This window comes from Neofelis nebulosa, chromosome 4 (assembly GCF_028018385.1).
Source record: "Neofelis nebulosa isolate mNeoNeb1 chromosome 4, mNeoNeb1.pri, whole genome shotgun sequence".
NCBI classification, from domain to species: domain Eukaryota; kingdom Metazoa; phylum Chordata; class Mammalia; order Carnivora; family Felidae; genus Neofelis; species Neofelis nebulosa.
In genome coordinates, this window is record NC_080785.1 from 77,028,374 (window position 1) to 77,048,990 (window position 20,617).

The 20,617-nt window shown below is 35.2% G+C and overlaps 1 protein-coding gene across 1 annotated transcript in view; it reads right to left on the reverse strand.

Annotated features, from left to right (window-relative positions):
• The window catches only part of ZNF804B (zinc finger protein 804B), a 512,004-nt gene that overhangs the window by 314,005 nt on the left and 177,382 nt on the right, over nt 1–20,617 (reverse strand). The gene's annotated exons all lie outside the window — the stretch shown is intronic.

Below are 20,617 nucleotides of genomic sequence, written 5' to 3' on the forward strand. Positions count from 1 at the left end.
CGGCCATTTTAACAGTATTATACATACTTTACAATGACCACAGTGAACAGATTAGAGCAAATTCTCTGAAGCCAGCAATATTTCATGTTGACATCTGCAGATGACTCTGTGTATCTTATGCCAGGCCATTTTCTCCTTTAAAAAGCCAAAAAATAGTTGTGTAAATAAAATAAGATATATGAAAACTTTGGGTCTTTGAATGAAAGATATAACATAAGCAATGGCATTATCATTTAAATATGTGTTTTGTCATATGTATGAGGGAGTATTCATTTTTATGAATAGTTTTCAGGAAGCTAAGCCCTTTGGTTATATTTCTACATGTTTGGATCTATTGAATTTACAAAATAAAATATTCATATGAAAGAAATGAAAACATATGAAGACAAATTACCAACTGTCATCATCAATTGAACTTGCAAGGAAAATTCTGGATCCAATGGGCTTCAATTGTTTAGCTGGTGTTTTCCACGATAAATATTTATGATTTGTGTCTTTGAATTGGTGACTTACTTTTGTTACTAAGAATTCTACAATGGAATGAACTGTTTTTAGATTCACTGTTGTGGGATAAAATCTGCTTTTAAGAAAATGTTGTCAGCTGTTTTTCCATTTCAAATTGAATAAATCCATAACTACAGAATGTAAGTAGTACTCTCTCTCTCGGCATATATATATATATATATATATATATATATATATATATACACACACACACACACACACACATTCATATGTGTATTTATATGAAGGTAGAGACTAGCTCAATATTTTAGAAGTAAATTACTAATTATAATTTCCTTTTAGGTATATTTCTGTGCTTGGAGAAATTATCTTTAAAGATCAAGCCCCAAAATAAAACTTAGGGACCCAGAGAAAGAAGAACAATGAAATAACTCAATAAAATCAGTTTACATTTGTGTTTCTCCATATATTACATTAGGAAAATATTTGGTTCAAAATAATAAATAGATTTTTTTTCTCAAAATCTTATCTGACTAAAAGCCAAATTCCTTCAAACAGCAAGAAGGGTCTAAAAGTCTTGAAAAATTTAACCACATTTCTCTTACATATATTATGTTAGAATTCCAGAAAATAAATGTTTTTAGTTATTACAAACCTTGCATATTTCTTTACTTAATTCATATGTTTAATAACTTCTGCATTAAAGAAACACACACACAGACATTACCCTTCAGGTAGTATTTATACAATAACGCTATATGCATGTATAATTGTGCTTGAGGTTATGTACATTAATTCACTTCAGCCTCTTTATTCTGCTTATAAATGAGCACAAACTGATTCAGAAAGTATTATTCTCATAGAAAATCATAATACAGTTTCTTAGGGCGCCTGGGTGGCTCAATCCATTAAGTGTCAGACCTGATTTCGGCTCAGGTCACAATCCCAGGGTTGTGAGATCGAGTCCCACATCAGGCTCCCTGGTGAGGGTGGGGTCTGCTTGGGATTCTCTTTCTCCTTCTCTCTCTGCCCCTCTCCTGCTTTCTCTCTCTAAAAAAGAAAAAATTCTTAATTACTAAATTGGAAAGAGAGCCAAGTTGAAGATAGCTCAGTGAATACACGCTTTGAGTGTACGCTCTTATTATACCACAGAATAGGTCTTGGGAACAAACACTAACCTCACAGAAGAGAAAGGAAACAAAGTACCAATGAAGCCAGAGGCTTCATAATTCAAGTGGGCTTTCCACAAACACTCAGTATTAGTGCTACATCACAGACTGAGGAGAGGCAAGGTGACATGTTCCAAGTTCAATCACTGACCTTTCCACTCCCAATTCAAAGTGTTTAAAAGGAATTTCTTTTACCAACATGAGAGAGTATCAGAACTCTCATTTTTTTTTAGGCAATAAGCATCTGCTAAGAAGGAAGTTGCTCTAATTAATGCAGCATGAATAAGACAATGAAGAGAGTTGGCCACGTCTTAAATGGAACTTTCATACCATGAGAAAAGCAGATGCAACAAAGCAAAGCAAAGAGAGTGACATTAGCATTTACAGAGAGTTAAGAACTACTGAACGGCATGGAATCTTACCCATATGATTTGCACAGTAGGAGATAACATGTACAGAGTCAGAGTAACTTTATACAAACATGCTCATAATGAATTTCAGAGGGAAGTGAAATCAACTACATTTAATACTTCTCTTCTCCCTCTGCCACATTAAAAAAACTATATTCAAGGCAGACAGCCTCTCCTCTGCTATCTCGTCTGCTCCTCCCTTGGGGTGTATTCAATAAACTTCTATCTCCTTTAACACAAAACAAAACAAACAAACAAAAAGCTATATACAGGTTACAGGTAGCCCACCTAAGATTTATTTTTTTTTTTGCTTTCAGATTAATTTAACTTAGGAAAGTAAAAATTTTAGATGGCAGGAATTCCTCTAAAACTTAAGATGTTATCACTTTTTTTTTTACTTTAAAATGTGAAGCTAAAATTTTGGGAGTACAGAAATAAAAAGCATCATGAAAATTGTTATTGTTACATTATTAATTTAAACCTTATAGGCAAAGTGATAACAGCCAGGTTATAATTTGGTTGATGTGGAAGATACACAACATAGACTTACAAACATTCTTATTATTTTTCCCCTTAAGATTAGATCAAATAATAGAGACTGTAAAGCATCCTAGGGTCTAAAAATAGGAAGGAGTCTAAAAACTCAACATCTCCCACAACACCATCTAGGCAGAACTATACCCAGTGCAGCTGTGCCACAGATATATAAGCCCAAACTAACAAACAAAAATATTGACTCAGACAGTCACTTTGACACTCTAATCCAGGGTTCCAGAAGATGAAGAAACAGCTTGACAGAGAGAAAATGACTGACTGATACAATCATCTAATTGAGAAAGTCAATGTCAGAAGATGTGTAAGATCATAGTGATGAAATGGTTTTATCTGGGGGGAGGGGGGAAGATTAGAAGGAACCTGTCACTAGACAGTGCTAAAGAGATGGGTATAGAGGAAAATATCACATTTGATTCCTTGTTTACTTTTCTAATTAATAGACTTTCTATTTTAGCTTTATATGTGCATGAAAATGGCTCAGGTAGCACTGAAAGTTCTCATATACTATGCTTCCCCTGAACATAGTTTCCCCTGATATTAACATATTGCATTAATGGGGTACATTTGTTACAATTAACAAACCAATATTGATCACTGATGATTACTAAAGTCCATAGTTTACATTAAGGCTCATTCTTTGTGTGTTACAGTTCTATGGGTTTTGATAAACATATAATGTTATATATCAACCATGTATCATTAAACTAACAATCCCTTGTGTTCCATGTATTCATCCCTCTTTCTCTCCCCCAAGCTCCTAGAAACCACTGATATGCTTACAGTCTCTAAAGTTTTTTTTTTAATGTTCTTTATTTTTGAGTGAGAGAGAAACAGAGTGTGAGTGGAAGAGGGGCAGAGAGAGAGGGAGACACAGAATCCGAAGCAGGCTCCAGGCTCTGAGCTGTAAGCACAGAGCCCGACGCGGGGCTCGAAGTCACAAACCCTGAGATCATGATCTGAGTGAGATCATGACCTGAGCCTAAGTCAGATGTTTAACCGACTGAGCCACCCAGGCACCCTCAGTCTCTATAGTTTGGACTTTTCCAGAATGTCATATAATTGGCATCATATGGTTTGCATATGTTGATAAGGAAGCTTGGAGTATTATATGCATTGAACCGATGAGAAACACAGATATTGTTTCTTACTGGTATGTTTTGAGCCTGATTTTTGCTGAACTTCATTTAAGAATAACATAGCAAACAAGAACAAGAAAGAGTGACAGCTTCAAACAGTTCATATCCCTATTTTGGCTGAAATGAGCATATGGTAAAACAAATTACTTTTCTCTGACTCCTCTTCTAGGAAAAAAAATCAATCTTCTTCACTTTAATAATGCAGTTAAATTGAAATTAAAACTAGAAAGGTAGACAGGTAGATCTAAATTTCCTCAACTTTTTTGAAAAGATGTTTTTCCTTGTAAGTGTCTAAAACATAAGTATTTTGGCATTCAGAATTTCAAATAATAACATGGAAAAAATTCAAAAAGGGACCTACATCTTAATATAGCAATGTTATTTCAAGGAATGTAACCTAGAGAAATATTTAGAATTGTACATAAGACATGTGTACAGAGATATCCATGGAGGGGACACTCACAAATACAGAAAAGATGGAAAAACCCAAAATATCAAAAATAAGAGGTTGGTGATTAAAATATATGTTATATTCATGTAATAAAACATGATGCAGTCATTAAAAATCATGTCATAGTATAGTATATATTTACATTAAGAGGAAAATCATCATTCATATTCTCTAGGGAAGGTGGACAGCCTTTGTGTTTTTCAGAGTTAGGACTCCCTCATTTTCCTAAGGGAGTGTAAAAGGACTCCTGAGAATCTTTGATCCGGAACTTTTCTAATAATCACACTCATCCTATTGGATAACCAAGCTCTAGTATCCAACATTCATGTAGCATTTATTTATCAGTCACTTTCTCTGTGCTACATTCAACTAAACAATGAAAACACAGAAGGGAGTGAATAAAGCAAACAAGCTTCCTATTTACATGGAGCTTAAAGTCTAGTATGAGAAGGAGGAGGGCAGTGGGAGAGAATCAAGACAGACAATAAATACATAAATAAAACCACAAGGCAATTTTAAACAATGTGTACTAGTTGAAAAAAAAAAAAAACATGAGGTCAAAGAAAGGGAAGGTATTGACTAGACAGTTATTCAGAGAGGGTGGCCAGGGAAGGCCCATTTGAGGGGTGACATTTGGGTTGAGAACTGGTAAAGATCAATGAAATGAGCATTCCAGATATTTTAACACAGCCAATAAGCCCTGAGCCAGTAATGAGTTTGACATGTTCGAAGAACAAAACAGAAAGAAGGCATATATAATGAACTCATACTGAGCAAAACGGTAAAATGACAGGGAATGAATTGGGAGTGGAAGCCTAGAGCCAAGTGATGTAGGGTCTTGTAGGTTATTTAAGGTCCAAGATAAGAATGTAAAGGACAGGAAAGATCAGAAAAGTTCTAAGTCTGGGAGACTGGGCATGTGACTCAATTCTGACACCATTGTAGAGTTGACATGAGGCAGTAAAAAGGCATGCATCAGGGGACTAGGGAACCAAGATATGAGTGATACCAGGGACAGCAGAAGCATGCACAAGCAAGAGGACACATCCAGGAACCAAGGTCCGGGGTGATGGACCAATGCATCTGATTTCATAGCTTAGCAGGATTCCTTCAGTTGCCTACATTCAAAGATACTGCCTACAAATCAACCATAAACCATATTCTTAATATATCTGCCATTCTTTCATTTATCCTCTCATGATGTGATGACTCGGTCCAACAAAAACCTAGGGATAGGGTTCAAGTCCTCACACTTTAAAGATCCAACTTTATTGCTACAGTGTTACTTAAGCTGGGAAATACAAACAGATACAAAATCAGTGGGAATAAGTGGTTAGAGGCAGTTTTATCTGAGATTTTTTGCTCCAGTGTTTTCCAAGTTTTCTGGCATTACAATGTTTTATTTTGGTAATTATGAATAAAAGCAGTTAAAAAATCAATCAGTAAAAGAAGCCTTTCTACTTCTTTAAGCTGGTTTATTATATGATTTATAAAAGCCTGGACAGGCTGTTAATAATAAGCTTTATCCAAAAACTAAATCATAAGACGAGACAGTAACAAATAAGATAAAGGATGTCATAAACCAAAAGTGCACATACACAAACCAAATTCGTTGTGTTCTGAACCACATCATTACAATTTGGACTTCGTATTTCTCCAACTTGGACCCGAGCATGGTTATTAATAAAATGCTTTTTTTCTAAAAAATAAAAATGCACATGGTCATCGGTTTGAGGCCTTACCAACAGTCTGCCCCTCTAAAAGCTCCAAACAAATCCAGAGAATAAGAGGAATACATACATATTAGTTATACTAATGACAATAATTCTATCAGTGTGCATATGGCATAAGCCCAGTCAAATTATGCACACAGCCTGGTCAACAAAACCATCAGGACTTTATAAGACCCATTAATTTGAGAACTGAGCTTTCCAGTGTTGCCAAAGTGCAGCCACATTTCTCTGCCTTGCACTCAGGGACTCCTCAAAATGACATTTCTGAGCTGGAAACGCCATTGCTCGTAGCTAAATGAATATTCCCCTAAGCATTTGCTTTTCAAGATATGAGTTTCCAGGAATGAGATACCACCCACCACCAGCTGGGAACAGATATAAATAAAGAGAAATTTACCCTTGGATGAGGAATTCAATTTTTTTTTTTAGTGTTTATATATTTAAACTTGGAGTTTCATCATTTTTTTAAGTTGTCCTTTTAGAAGTTATTCAGAAATATGTTGAAGAGTGAATGACTTGCCTACATTTGCATTAATTAGTATTTTTAAAAAGTGCTTGAGTTCAACACAGTTGGTCAGTGCCCGATGGTCATGCTGCTCATCTCCAAGTGCCTGTCTTGTGTCCATGTGTGTATTGTTCTATATCTTCCCAGAAAACTTTTATAACAAAAAAGATATGCAGCATTTTATGTAAAAATATTTTCAGTCACACAAAGTAAGGACATCTTAAAATTTTCAAATACTTTCAAAGAGACAATCAATAAAAGGTATTATTGCTATCATGACAGAATCAATGACAAAGATAATAATAGATGCTACACATATACACATTTCAGTATATAGATAGTGTGTGTGTTTGGTGTGTATGTGTTTATGTTTACGAAATCAGTTGCCATTTGAAGCAGGAATGTAATAAGTAGGCTTCAAATTCATTTTCCACTTCAAATCCAAATTGGCATAATTATTAACCAAAGTTGCTATCTTAATAATAAGTGTCGAAACAAACAACCACAAGTGGATACTTACATATTTTTTCTTTACTTTTCTTTTAAAAGATGTTTGAGAGAAGACAGAAGAAGGTTTAAGCTGCCATAGCAAAGACCAAGCACTAACACAGGAAACAAACGTTATCCTTTGTGTATATGGTCCTAGACACATGAGACCCACTGAACACATTTTTTATGAGTCCTCTAAATATTTATTTTCTTTTAATTTTTAAATATTTATTTATTTTTGAGAGAGAGAGCGCGCGCGCCTGAGTGGGGGAGGAGCAAAGAGAGAGAGACACAGAATCCAAAGCAGGCTCCAGGCTCTGAGCTATCAGCACAGAGCCCATGTGGGGCTTGAATCCATGAACCTGAGCTGAAGTTGGATGCTTAACCGCCTGAACCACCCAGGCACCCTTAAATATTTCTTATTCAAGAGAACTTACACACATTTTTGCAAAGTATAAACATTTCTTAAACACTATGTACATTTGGATGAAAGGCATTTAAAAGATGAGACTCTTAATCTCCCAGGAGCAACACTTCCATAATTGTTTACTAATTTTTTCAAAGGTACTTTATGTAACAGTAACCAGCAGCAAAAACAAAGCTCATTTTCCTTTCTTCTTGAAGCTTTGAAGGTTCTGTGGTAATTTTCTGCATCCCTAGAAGCACTGCCAATTCAAAAAGTATTTATGGAGTATATACTGCATGTATAAACCATATTACTAGCATTTGTCTCTCATCTTACAACTCAAAATATGATTTCATATACATCATCTAATTTGACCCTTGTAAGAAATATAAGGCTTCAAATATAGCTAGCAATTTTTTTCAAACCTGCAAAGATATTAAGAGAAAAGATTTATTTTTTTCACATACATATAACATAATTCTCTTACTACTTTGATTGAACATCTGTTGCTGTACAAAGACATACAAATAACACAGAGACTTACAAATGAAAGGAGAGGGCATTGAGTTCTAAATGTTTTCTGAGCTAAGATCTACACATAAGCCACTGAGAAGAAATGAAGAATCCTGTCTGTGTTTCCATAGACTCAAAGTTATGTAACTGTTATTTAGACTCCCAATATAAAATAAGTTAATAAATGGCTGGATAGAAAACATTTTAGGGCAACTAGGTGGCTCAGTTGATTAAGTGTATGACTTTTGATATCAGTTCAGGTCATGGTCTCACGATCCTGAGATTGAGCCCCTCATTGAGCCCTGGATCGGGCTCCACACGGAGCATGAAACCTGCTTGGGATTCTCTCTCTCCCTCTCTCTCTTCTCTTCCCCTGCTCACACTCTCTCAAAATAAGTAAACATTAAAAAAAAGAAAACATGTTAAATCTTGTAATTTAAGACATTTTAGTAAGCTATCTTACTAAATGACCTATTTTTGAAAATGCCTTATTGAAAATTACTTAATTGATGACATAATTTATAGATAATGATTTAACAGACAGTATGGAAATATTTCTATGACCACAGATACAATGTAAGTCTTCTCAATGGGGAAAAAACTCCCCCCAGCAACATATAGATATATTTACTCTATTTACAGAAATATGTATCATCAGTAATTATTTTAAAACCTTATGAAGAATTTTGTTTATGACCAAGAAAACCCTAAGCAAATACTACTCCCACCCTAACAATAAGGAAAAGCTGGGTAATTTGCAAAATCATAATTATTGTTGAGCTTATAAGAAAGCTAAAATTGATAAACCATATAAAATAATTACAATCACACAGAATATGTTTTCTCATACTGTAAAAAAAGTAATTTAGAAATCAATAACACACTTCTATATATTCATAGGTCAAAATAGAAGTCAAAAGCAAAATTAGAACATATTTAATTGGATGAAAATTAAAGTACAACTTATCAAAATTTTTGAGATGCAGTTCTTAAGGAAACATTTATAGAATTAAATGTTTATCTTAGAAAAAAAATTAAGTGTCAAATTAACAACAAAAAGTTCTTGGGGTGCTGGGTGGCTCAGTCAGTTAAGCGTCAGACTCAATTTCCACTCAGATCATGATCTCATGGTTCCTAGAATCAAGACCCACATCCTTTTCTGTGCTGATAGCGTGGAATCTGTTTGGGATTCTCTCTCTCCCTCTCTCTCTGTTCCTCCCTGTCTCATGCTCTCTCTCTCTCTCTTTCTCTCTCTCTCAAAATAAATAAATAAACATTTTTTAAAAAATCAAAATTTCCACCTTAAGAAAGTAGACAAAAAAAAGAAAACTAGACAAAGAAGAGGAAATTAAATCCAAAGCAAACAGAAAGAAGGAAATAATAAGGATATGAATAAAAATCAATGAAATTATAATACTGAAAAATAGATGAAATGAAAAGCTGTTTCTTTTTTTAAAAATCAGTAAAATTGACAAATTTCTAGTCATATTGAACAAAAAATTACCAACATCAAGAATTAGAGAGTCATTACTGGTGACAAGGAAAATGATAATAAAGATATATGTGAACTAGTGCCAATAATTTTGGCAACTTAAGAAATGAACAAGTATTTGAAAAACAAAATGACAAAAACTCACTTGGGAACAAATATAGTGAAAATTTCCAAAATCACTCATCATCAAGGAAATACAAATCAAAACCACATCGAGATACCCCCTTACACAGGTCAGAGTGACTAAAATTAGCACCCAGGAAACAACAGATGTTGGCAAGAATGTGGAGTAAGGGGAACTCTTGCACTGTTGGTGGGAATGCAAACTGGTGCAGCCACCCTGGAAAACAGTGTGGAAGTTCCTCAAAAAATTAAAAATAGAATTACCCTATGACTCAGCAATAGTACTACTAGGAATTTATTATCTAAAGGGTACAGGAGTGCTGATTCGTAGGGTTACATGTACCCCAGTGTTTACAGCAGCACTATCAACAAGAGCCAAGTTATGGAAAGAGCCCAAATGTCCATCAACTGATGAACGGATAAAGAAGATGTGGTTGATATATACAATGGAATAATACTTGGCAATGAGAGAGAATGTTACCATTTGCAACAACATGGATGGAACTGGAGTGTATTATGCCAAGTGAAATAAGTCAGTCAGAGAAAGACAGATATCATATGTTTTCACTTACATGTGGAACTTGAGGAACTTAACAGAAGACCATCGGAGAACAGAAGGGGAAAAAAACAGAGAGGGAGGCAAACCACAAGAGACTTAAAAACAGACAACAAACTGAGGGTTGATGGGGGAAGGGCAGGAGATGGAGAGGGGAAAATGGGTGATGGGCATTGAGGAGGGCACTTGTTGGGATGAGCACTGGGTGTTGCATGTAAGTGATAAGTCATGGGAATCTACCCCCAAAACCAAGAGCTCACTGTGTACACTATACATTAGCTAATTTGACAATAAATTATACTAAAAAAAAAAGAAATTTTAAAAAGTTGAAAGTCTTCTCATAAAGAAAGTTTCAATTCAGAGAGCTCTAAAGTAAAATTTGAGGAAGAAATAATACGAATGCTACACAAACTCTTAGAGAAATTTGAAAACACTACCTGATTCAATCTATAATGCCAGTATTAATCAGATACAAAAATCAGATAAAGACATTACTAGAAAACTACAGGCCTAAACTCCTAATAAATATAGACTCAGGAGATCCTTAAAATATTTGCAAATATATATAACCAAATGAATCCTACAAAGAGCATAGCACTGATTTAATATTCAAAATTAGGGGGCGCCTGGGTGGCTTGGTCGGTTAAGCGTCCGACTTCGGCTCAGGTCATGATCTCGCGGTCTGTGGGTTCGAGCCCCGCGTCGGGCTCTGTGCTGACAGCTCAGAGCCTGGAGCCTGTTTCAGATTCTGTGTCTCCCTCTCTCTCTGCCCCTCCCCTGTTCATGCTCTGTCTCTCTGTCTCAAAAATAAATAAACGTTAATAAAAAATTAAAAAAAAAAACATTCAAAATTAGTTATTTACCTTACTAAAAAGGGACATGGTACTAATACATACAGTGATATGGGCAAATCTCAAAAGAATTATGCTAAGTAAAAGAAGTCAGATACAGAAGGGTATATAACTGTATGATTCCATTTATATGGCATTCTAGAAAATTCACATTTATAGAGGCAGATATTAGAACTGAGTTTCCCAGGGACTGGAGACAGGAGGAGACTGACAATACAGGTGCCCAAAGGAGCTTTTTGGAGTCATGGGAATATTCTGTATCTTGATTATAGTGATGGTGATCCTGTCTACATTTGCCAAAACTCATTGAAATGTATACTTAAATGGGTGAATTTTACATTAACTCAATAACCCAGACTTAGAAAACAAATAAAAACTAGGCTTTGGTTTTCCTATAAAATTGAAAAATCCAGATGTAAGAGAAATTAAAGCTGAAAACTTGTATAGTTCATATCCATTATGCTGTTGTATAGCTGGGGACCATATATAGTTGAAAATTACAAAGAAAAGTATATCAGTATAAGTAAGTTCTTGCTAACAGTAAAAATAGAATGCATTGCTTAGAGAGGATATTGTGGTATGTTTTATGGAAACCAATTTGACAATAAATTTCATATATTGAAAAAAAAACATATTTTAATAGCTGTAACAAAGAAAAAATCCCATGGTCAAGAAATTCTATACTAAGTAGATATTTTCTTTGCAGATTCTATTAGAGCCTTTGTATGCAATGTGGAATCCCTAAAAGGGACTGCAATATCACCACAGAGCGTAAAGGTGAATGTTCTAGATGATGGTGAGATTAAGCGTCCTTTAAGGTTCTCTCTAACGCTAAGGCTTAAGTTTAAAAATATGCATTCAACATCTTACACTGTGGCTTATAAATAAAGAATCATCAGAAATATAAATTCTTAATAGCAAGGACTTGTAGCATTCACAGTGGCAGGGACAATATGTTTTATTTCTTTTCTGTTCCTCATGATATTATGAAACAGTAAATATTGACTGATTTAGGTATGAATAAAAGTTCCATCAATACTTACACAAACCAAACACTGAAACAAACTTGTACTGAAAGATGATGTGGTATAGAATACACTATTCTTGCTATCTTTCCTAAAACATGTTTTCTGTTATATAAATTGTCTGTGTTCTCAGCACTGTTTGACTTTGAAAACATGGAAATGAATCCACTTGACTCAGTATGAAGAGGCACATCTTGGGGAGGAAATCTCATTATTTCTTGCTTCTCCAATACCTATGCTGGTAATCACACCCCTGTAGTTTATACACCATGACTTTCAGGGCCCAGAGAGGGGTGGAGGGGACTACTGCTAGGTAATGAGCTCCAGCAGAGATAAGATTCCAACTTCAATTATGTAACATAGAGAAATATCTTTTCTGAAACAACATAAATCTATTAAATCCTGATAAATTATTTTTGATATTCAGTATTCAATAAAGCTAAGTTAAAGCAGACAGAAAGAAGCTTTTTCCTCTTTATAATTTGCTCTATTAGAATTATTAGGGATTGTCTATGACTTTGTTTTTAGCTGGCAAACATAATGATGGTAGAATTCATCAGCATGCATGACAAATCACGCCCATACATTTATATACACAACTGTCATTCTCACCTTTGGGAAAGAATTCCATTAATGAACCTTATTGCATGTAAATATTACATGACTACAAATCAATACAGGTTAATATTGCCCCTAAAAATAAGGTCTGCAATAGCCACTACCATAAGCTACTTAGTGGATGAATATAAAAAAGGCAGTAAAAAACACACTTGAAGGAGAATGGCAAAGTTTAAGAAAAAACTTCAAGAAGAACCAATATACATAATATATAAGACCTCAAGACTAAAGAAGATCTTTTAATATTTATTTTTACTTGATGGTAGTAGCACTTTGTCTAATCTAAATACCTTTGGTCTTTTTTCTCATGTGACTCTTTGTTATTTTATACATTTATTTAAAATTGTTAATTGGGCACCTAGAATATCCTAGGCTTTGTTTTTTCTAGGATGAAGAGATACATCAATGAATAAGACAAAGGCATTACAATAATTTAATGCAAAAACAAAGCAAAAAATAAAATAAAATAAAATGCAAACACCTACTCTGAAACACAATCTCTCCTTACTCTACCCTACTCTACTTCAATCTCTACTGAACACACTTTTTTTCACTCACACACATTCCAGAGTGAAATCAAATTACTAATTTTAACGAGATTCCTAAATGGTCTTACGTGTATTAGGAAATAAGTGTCTGAGTACTACTGGTTAATTGGTGCCACATTTTACTGAGGAAGGAAGGAAGGAAGGAAGGAAGGAAGGAAGGAAGGAAGGAAGGAAGGAAGGAAGGAAGGAAGGAAAGAAGGAAAACTCTAAATCCTAGGGAGGCCTAAAGTCTTAAAACGATTATTAGTTGAATTAACTTCCAAATAGAATGAAAATAATATTTCTTACTTATTTTTAAAAAGTATTGTTATTATTCAAATTGAAATATAGCTGACACATAATGTAACATTAGTTTCGGGTGTATAACATAGTGATTCAATCTCTATACATTATGCTGTGCTCACCACAAGTGTAACTACTATCTGTCATCACAATACAACACTGTTACAATAACCACTGACCATATTCTCTATGCTACACCTTTTATTCCTGTGACTTATTCATTCTATAACTGAAACAAATTTTTTATTGTTTTTCATAAAAACATACAGCCCTACTAAGAAAATAGAGCAAATGCATGTGTATATATATATATATATATATATATATATATATATATATATATATATTTCTCTTTCCCTCTGGAAAGCATCAGTAGGTCTGGAAATAAAGTTTATCACAGTCTAATGTTTTCTTAACATGTTTCAATTGATCAAATATAGTCAAGTGTTTTGAAGTTATTTAAATATTGGATTACTGTTTCTTTTATTCACTCACTAATTCATTTGACAAATATTTACTGAGCATTTGACTAGGTATCAGGAAAGGTGGTAGGGTCAGGAATGATGATGTACAAAATTCAACTCAGCTCTTGATTATGCGGAGCTTAGAAATCAGATACAGAAGACAGACAAACATAATAACACATGTAAAATTATAATTGCACTCAGAGCTATTAAGTAGTTTGTGCCAGATTATATGAGGGAGAACTGTCCTTTTCCTTATTATATTTTTCAAAAAGAAAATATATATTGTCAGTTAACACAGTATCAGAAATTCATAAAATTTCTTTCAATGATGATGGGATGGTCTTCCTTATGCTCTGTCTATAACATCATCTAAATAATAAAGTAAGTGGCCTTTACACATCAAACTGCAGAGTCTAGTAAATTCAAAAAATAATAACAGCAATTATTATAGAGACACATGCATAAAATCTTTGTGCTGAAACACTAAACTCGTCTCAAATATAAATACCAATTATTTACCTTTCTGAATTATCATGCATGAGTTAACCATAGATTTGATTTTATGGTTTCATTCCTAAATTTAGATATTCTTTGCTAACATTGTAATGATTTTATGAAAAATTTTAAGCCTTATGGCAAAGATGCAGCTTTCCCAGGAAAGTTTATACTGTATATGCAACTCCTACAACAAGAACATCAATAAAACTGACTCACTGAGGCAAAACACACACATCAAATTCCCCTGAGCCAGTGACAATGTAGACAGGTATGCAGAAACTACTGAATTATAAACGCTATGGTTCAATTCCTAAGCTACTGACCAAAAGGAGAAGGCCAATGTAATGGCTAGTATTGGCTGGACTGTATTATCTACTGATAATAAGAAGGACATTTTCTCATAGGGAAAAAGCCTCCAATAACTATTATATCAGCACTTGCAGCATAATCTCATAGATATAGCTATAAAATAAAGGAGCATCTCTATGACTCTAAGTGGTTGAAAGAGGAAGATGATAGACTCCTTAATTTATTTGATGAATCATAATGCCAGAACCCTCAAGTTTTTCTTTTCCTAGTGAACACTCCCTTGAACAATCCACAAAAGGTCAGCATGCTAGGCCATTAATTCTCCCTTTCTCCCTTATCAATTACCACAAAACATAGTGTCTTAACTCAGTGTGCATACACATCCAATAATTTCCTCTAATGGTAGTGAAAGTTCAATACATTAATCATAAAGATAATTCAAGAGACATGAATCAAAGAACTTTTCAAATCACTCTGAGACTTTTTTTTTGCAACTTAGGTCTAGATTTACATTCTGTTACTTGTTCAACTAGAAAATATGGCTGAATTTTTAAAATATATATTTTTCTTGGCAACTATGTGTCTGTATTACAGATGATCAAGCAGGTTGCCTTTTAAGTTGTCAGAGTGATAGTTGGCTATTTGTGTTGAAATGTGACACAGAAACACTTTCTATTTCTCCTCAAAGATGACATACATCACTTACCAAATATCAATATTCCTGAGATTCTTACTTGTTGCAACTGTATCTAGTAAGCAATCAAATTAATTTCTCCTACTAATGTACTTTTTTTAAGTAGGCTTCAAGCCCAACATGAAATCCAATGTAGGGCTCAAACTCACAACTGTGAGATCAAGACCTGAATGGGATCAAGAGCCAGACACTTAACCAACTGAGCCACTTTGGCGCCCCTCTCCTTTTAAACATGGTTTAAAGCTTCAGACATTTGTGACAAAACCTCAAAACAAAAACTAAGAAAAATACGTAAGTAATATTTAATGTTGTTACCGCTACAATTCATCGCCTCCTGTGCTCTGAAACCCTTTCAATAAGTTCTGTAAGAATAATAGATATGCAATTTTTTAAGATTTCTGTAAATTTTTACATGGACACTCCACAACTACACTGAGTGTAACTCAGACATACATTTCCCTGAACCCTATTTCCTTAAACGGATTTTAAACTAAATGCACTTTTGGAAACTGGAAAAAATCTTGGCTCATCAAAAGCTTGAAGTGATTTTGGAGTCATAAATATATTAAGGATGGATTTATGATATTTGTGCATAAGTTGAATTCTTTGTAAACTTAACTCACTAATAAAAGATGAACACAAAATTGTAATCTCTTGAAAATACTTTAAAATCATCATTACAGTTCTGATAGAATCACAGTAGAATCCATCAAAAAGATGGTTTCCAACAGAGAAATATTTTTCGCTGTCAAATCATACACTCTCTTGCCAGCTAGAATCAGGAAATGTTGACAGCTACCTAGTGCTATCACAAGAAGAGAATGAGGATTCCACACATATAAAGAGAAAGCAGGAAGTTCCTCTAGGAAGTCCTGGGTGTCAAATGTCCTTGTACAAACTGTAAAAGATGTGACATGCATCTGTCATGGAAGCAGTGGTTTTATAAACCTTAGCACTATCAAAGTCAGAGATGATAACTATATAAAGATCTGTTCATGATCAATACATACCTTTGAGCTAGAAAGCTTTATTAGTTAACAAAACTCTGGTAAATGTGTAAGTTTGAGATCCTTAAATCACAATTTAATTATTATGTTTTTCTTTTCTCAGGACCCTAAGGACATAAAACGTAAAAAAGTAGGATCTGCTAGGATTTCTTGACTGGTTACCTCACCTTATACAGGAGTACACTCACACTGGCCTCAATTCTTCCTCTATTTCTACACCTATTGGGGGGTTTAATTTCTAGTGATAGCCACAGAAAAATTTTCAGCCTAAGTTTTGCATATTATATTCAAGTTGAGAACGGAAGTCAGGAAATATTCTCAGAATTGGTTAATACTACAACTAGAACAAAAAGATAAATGTATCACATTTTATTTTTCCTTGTCTTTCATTCTTTATTCACTGAACTACTTAAGAGAAGAATTCAGGTGACCATACTGTACAAAATATATGTGCCAGATGTGAGCCAACCAAACAAATTAGCCAGAAGGTTGGTAATGATTAGCCAATAAAAAGAACTAGAAAAACAATAATCACAGCATTAACACTCAGAGCTGTAACCAAAGAACAAAATACTTTAATGTTACTATCTGTGATTTCTCATTCATAATCAGATAGTATATATCATTTCTCTTCCTAAGTTTTCCAATTATCTATGATTCAAGACTAATGGCAGACATCCTGACAATTTTAATTTGAAGGGCAGAGGGAAAGGAGAGAGAAAACTTCAGAGATTACGTTGTTCACTAAAGGCATTTCTGTCATTTTCCTTCTTTTTTTAGGGAAACACCCCTGGATCTCTTCAGAAATCAAAATACAGACTAAAAATAGGCCATCCTAAAAATATGTGCCAGATGTATCATATCTAGGGCTTTTCTCACCCCAGGGTATTTGCCAACTCCCACTTGACACATCCCAAATATTTTTAGCACTTCAAAGTCTCTTACTTATTGCTTGCACAGCTGGTAGCTAAAAATACTTACTCTGTATAATGCTACTTTACATGTCAAAGATTATTTTTCTAAGTACCATTTATGCACAATATGCTTTCATAATGAGAGCTCAGGTAAAAGCAGTTCAGCTCAGAATGGAGAAGGTCAGAAAAAGAAGCCCAAGAAAAGTTAAGTCCATTCTACAAGAATGAAAATATGGATAGGACTCAATTAGCTACATTTTCAAAAGAATCCTAATGACTGGGTAGTCTTGTGCAGCCAGAGTGGACCTAGCAGCTTGGAGACCTACAGACAGGTAATGATAACTCTGATGAGGTTTGGTAGGAGACATGAGGGATACAGTAATGGATAAAGTGGGGTTCAGGGAGAGAGAATACAGGCTCTTGGAAGGCTGGACCATAAAATAATTCAGCTATGAGAAGAATTAAGCAGGTAGAGCAAAAATGTAAATGCATGGTAATTTAAGGACAAGGTTCAGACAAGGTACAGTTTCTATTACTATAAATGAGGAGGTAATGAGGATATGACTGTGAAACCATCAAAGGGGGCAAATGTCACTAGGAAATATGCATACTTGAAAGGAAAGTGGTGATCACTGGGGAAAAGGCTAGAAACCAATTACTGGAGACCGTGATATCCAAATCACAGAGAGAGCCAGGGAGAATGGAGAGAGGGGAAGGAGACAGAAATTCTGCCGTCAATGAACTTGTGTTCTATGATAAAACTTGTCTTAAGGACTGGAATAAGGCAAGGCTAATTTTCAGGCTGCCCCTAAGATGCAAAATACATACGGTCATGGATTTGAGCAGTTCATTACATAAGCTTAACTTATGATTCCAAGTGAGCACAGTGTCTCGGGCCTTCAACAAAGCAATGGCCCCTTCACATATTGAAAGCATCAAATAAAAAAAAAATCCACCAGATTGTTCATGTAAACCACAAGACTGTTTTCTAGTACAAACACCAGCCATTTGTTCCTTTACTAACGTGAGTCTGATTTTCTCAGAAATGCATCAGATTTTCTGAACTTTGTCTTGAGCAAATATCCTTATCTCTACATCTAATTTAATCAGAGTTGTTAATGGCATTCGATTCTACAGAATGAGTATTCACGCCTGACTGCTCCAATGCTCGTTTTTAATAGGGCATTTTTGAAAGCTGGCTCCGACTTACCTTATCCAAATTATAAATTCTTAAAATTCTAAAAAGACAAATCTGTCAATTTTGTCACCGCTTTTATGATGGGGGCACACCCGGGAATACAGGAACATTTCCAACAAGATCTTGAAGGACCCAGTTCCTCTTCACTAAGTCTCCAGGATATAGGAGCTGCCACTCACTTTTTTTTCATTCTTGTGGGGAGATCTGAGCTTGTGGAACAAACTGCAAAGCAGCTGTTTCTTTCTTTCTTTCTTTCTTTCTTTTTTTTTTTCCTGGCAGACATCAAGCTCTAATCTATAATTTAATAGAAACTAAGAGGTAAGAATAAAGCAGCATGGTTTTTTTTTTCTTTTTCATTTAAGGAAATCAGAAACATAAAAACACTTAGCAAAAATACAAGTTCTACTAAAAGCAAGTTAGTGTTTTCTCAGCTTGGTGTTACAGGTAATTCTGAGATGCAATTAAGAAAATCACCTCATGGCTCCTGAGTGGCTCAGTCGGTTGAGCATCTGACTTCGGCTCAGGTCATGATCTCACAGTTTGTTAGTTCATGCCCCGTGTCGGGCTCTGTGCTGACAGGAGCCTGTTTTGGATCCTGTCTGTCTATCTGTCTGTCTCTCTGTCTCTCTCTCTCTCTCTCTCTCTCTCTCTCTCTCTCTCTCTCTCTCTGCCCCTCCCCCACCCACGCTCTGTCTCTCTTTGTCTCTCAAAAATGAATAAACATTAAAAAATAATTTCAAAGCAGATGCCATCATCAACCTCCGGGAAAAGAAAAAGAAAGAAAATCACACACAGCAGTGATATCATGGACATTTCAATGTTGGACTCAGGGGGAAAGATGAATTAGGAAATGCCAGCTAACAAGACTAGGGTAAGATATTACTCTCCTCCCACCTCCAATGAGGATATTGTAAAGAACTCATAGGATGTGGACAATTTATTTGGCTTTGAATAAAAGAATGGGGCAGAGTTAACTATGTCTGCCTCAGGTTCCCCAGGTTTCATGAGTGAAATCACGGGTGGTCTTATCTTTCTTCTCAAGCCGTACCTGCATTAGGTTTACAAGGTACTTCAGCGTGCTGTCTGGAATGTAGTGATGAATTCTAAATTGTCACTCATTGCCACTGTCTCAGTATTTCCTACTTGCTGCCTGCCGTGATGACCTCTTTAGAATGGGGTTTCTGCTTTAAGGTTTTGACCTAGAAAACCCATTACTTTCCAAGACCTGACTCCAGTCTATAAGGCAGGTCCTTTAGCACCTTGCCTAGATTTTCCATATCATGCCTTCTATTTCACTCTGCCTACTGGGGATCATGATCACTCACAATCATGACCTTGCCACTTATCCTGATTTTAGTTTTTTCTATGCCCACGGCTTTCTCTTCTGCCATGCTTTGCCTTGCCTGCTGGGTCAAAATCCTTGCCACTGACACCTGACTGCTTTTAGCTAATGTACCTCATCCTTTCTTTTCTGTGTGTTCAATGGCCCAGCTGCTCCTGCAGGGGCCAGATGGGCTTCCTTAATCTCTCTGAGAAGGGCATCCAGCAATGAGTTTTTTCTCTTTTCTATTATCCTTGCTTTTTTAAGTTTCTAGTATTCTTCGTCTATGAGCATCTCCAACTATAATAAAATAGAGACGAACAGGCAATTCTAAACTCAAATATGGGTTGTTTTCAGACTAGACATTCAGGAATGCATTTTTCTCTCAGAAACAATGCTTTAATTAGTACTTATATCATGTTTTCAATTTACTATGTGATAACCAGAATATTTAACCGCTGAGAAAATGACACTGTAGGTATTAAGGGATACTGCAAAAGATTCCTGGCTGTATCACTAGTATCTAAAGCCACCACATACTTTTCCTTTTATTCATAACCCCTTGGAAGCTAGGCTATCCTCAGTTGCCATCGCTGCCCCCACAACACTGTGTGCTTAAGAGTGACAAAGCCTCCCCAGACATCCATATCAGAAAAATCATAGTCATTGAGAATGAGGCCCATATATGACTCCAGGCATTATGCTTTGTGTCCAGTGAAAGAGCAGGGATGTGGCAGTGTATTAGTCTGCCAGGGGTGCTATAACAAAATGGCACAGACTGAGTGGCTTAAACTATGGAAATTTCGATTCTCATAGCTCTGGAGGCTAAAAATCCCAAGATCAAGGTTTCAACAAGCTTGGTTTTTCCTGAGGACTCTCTCT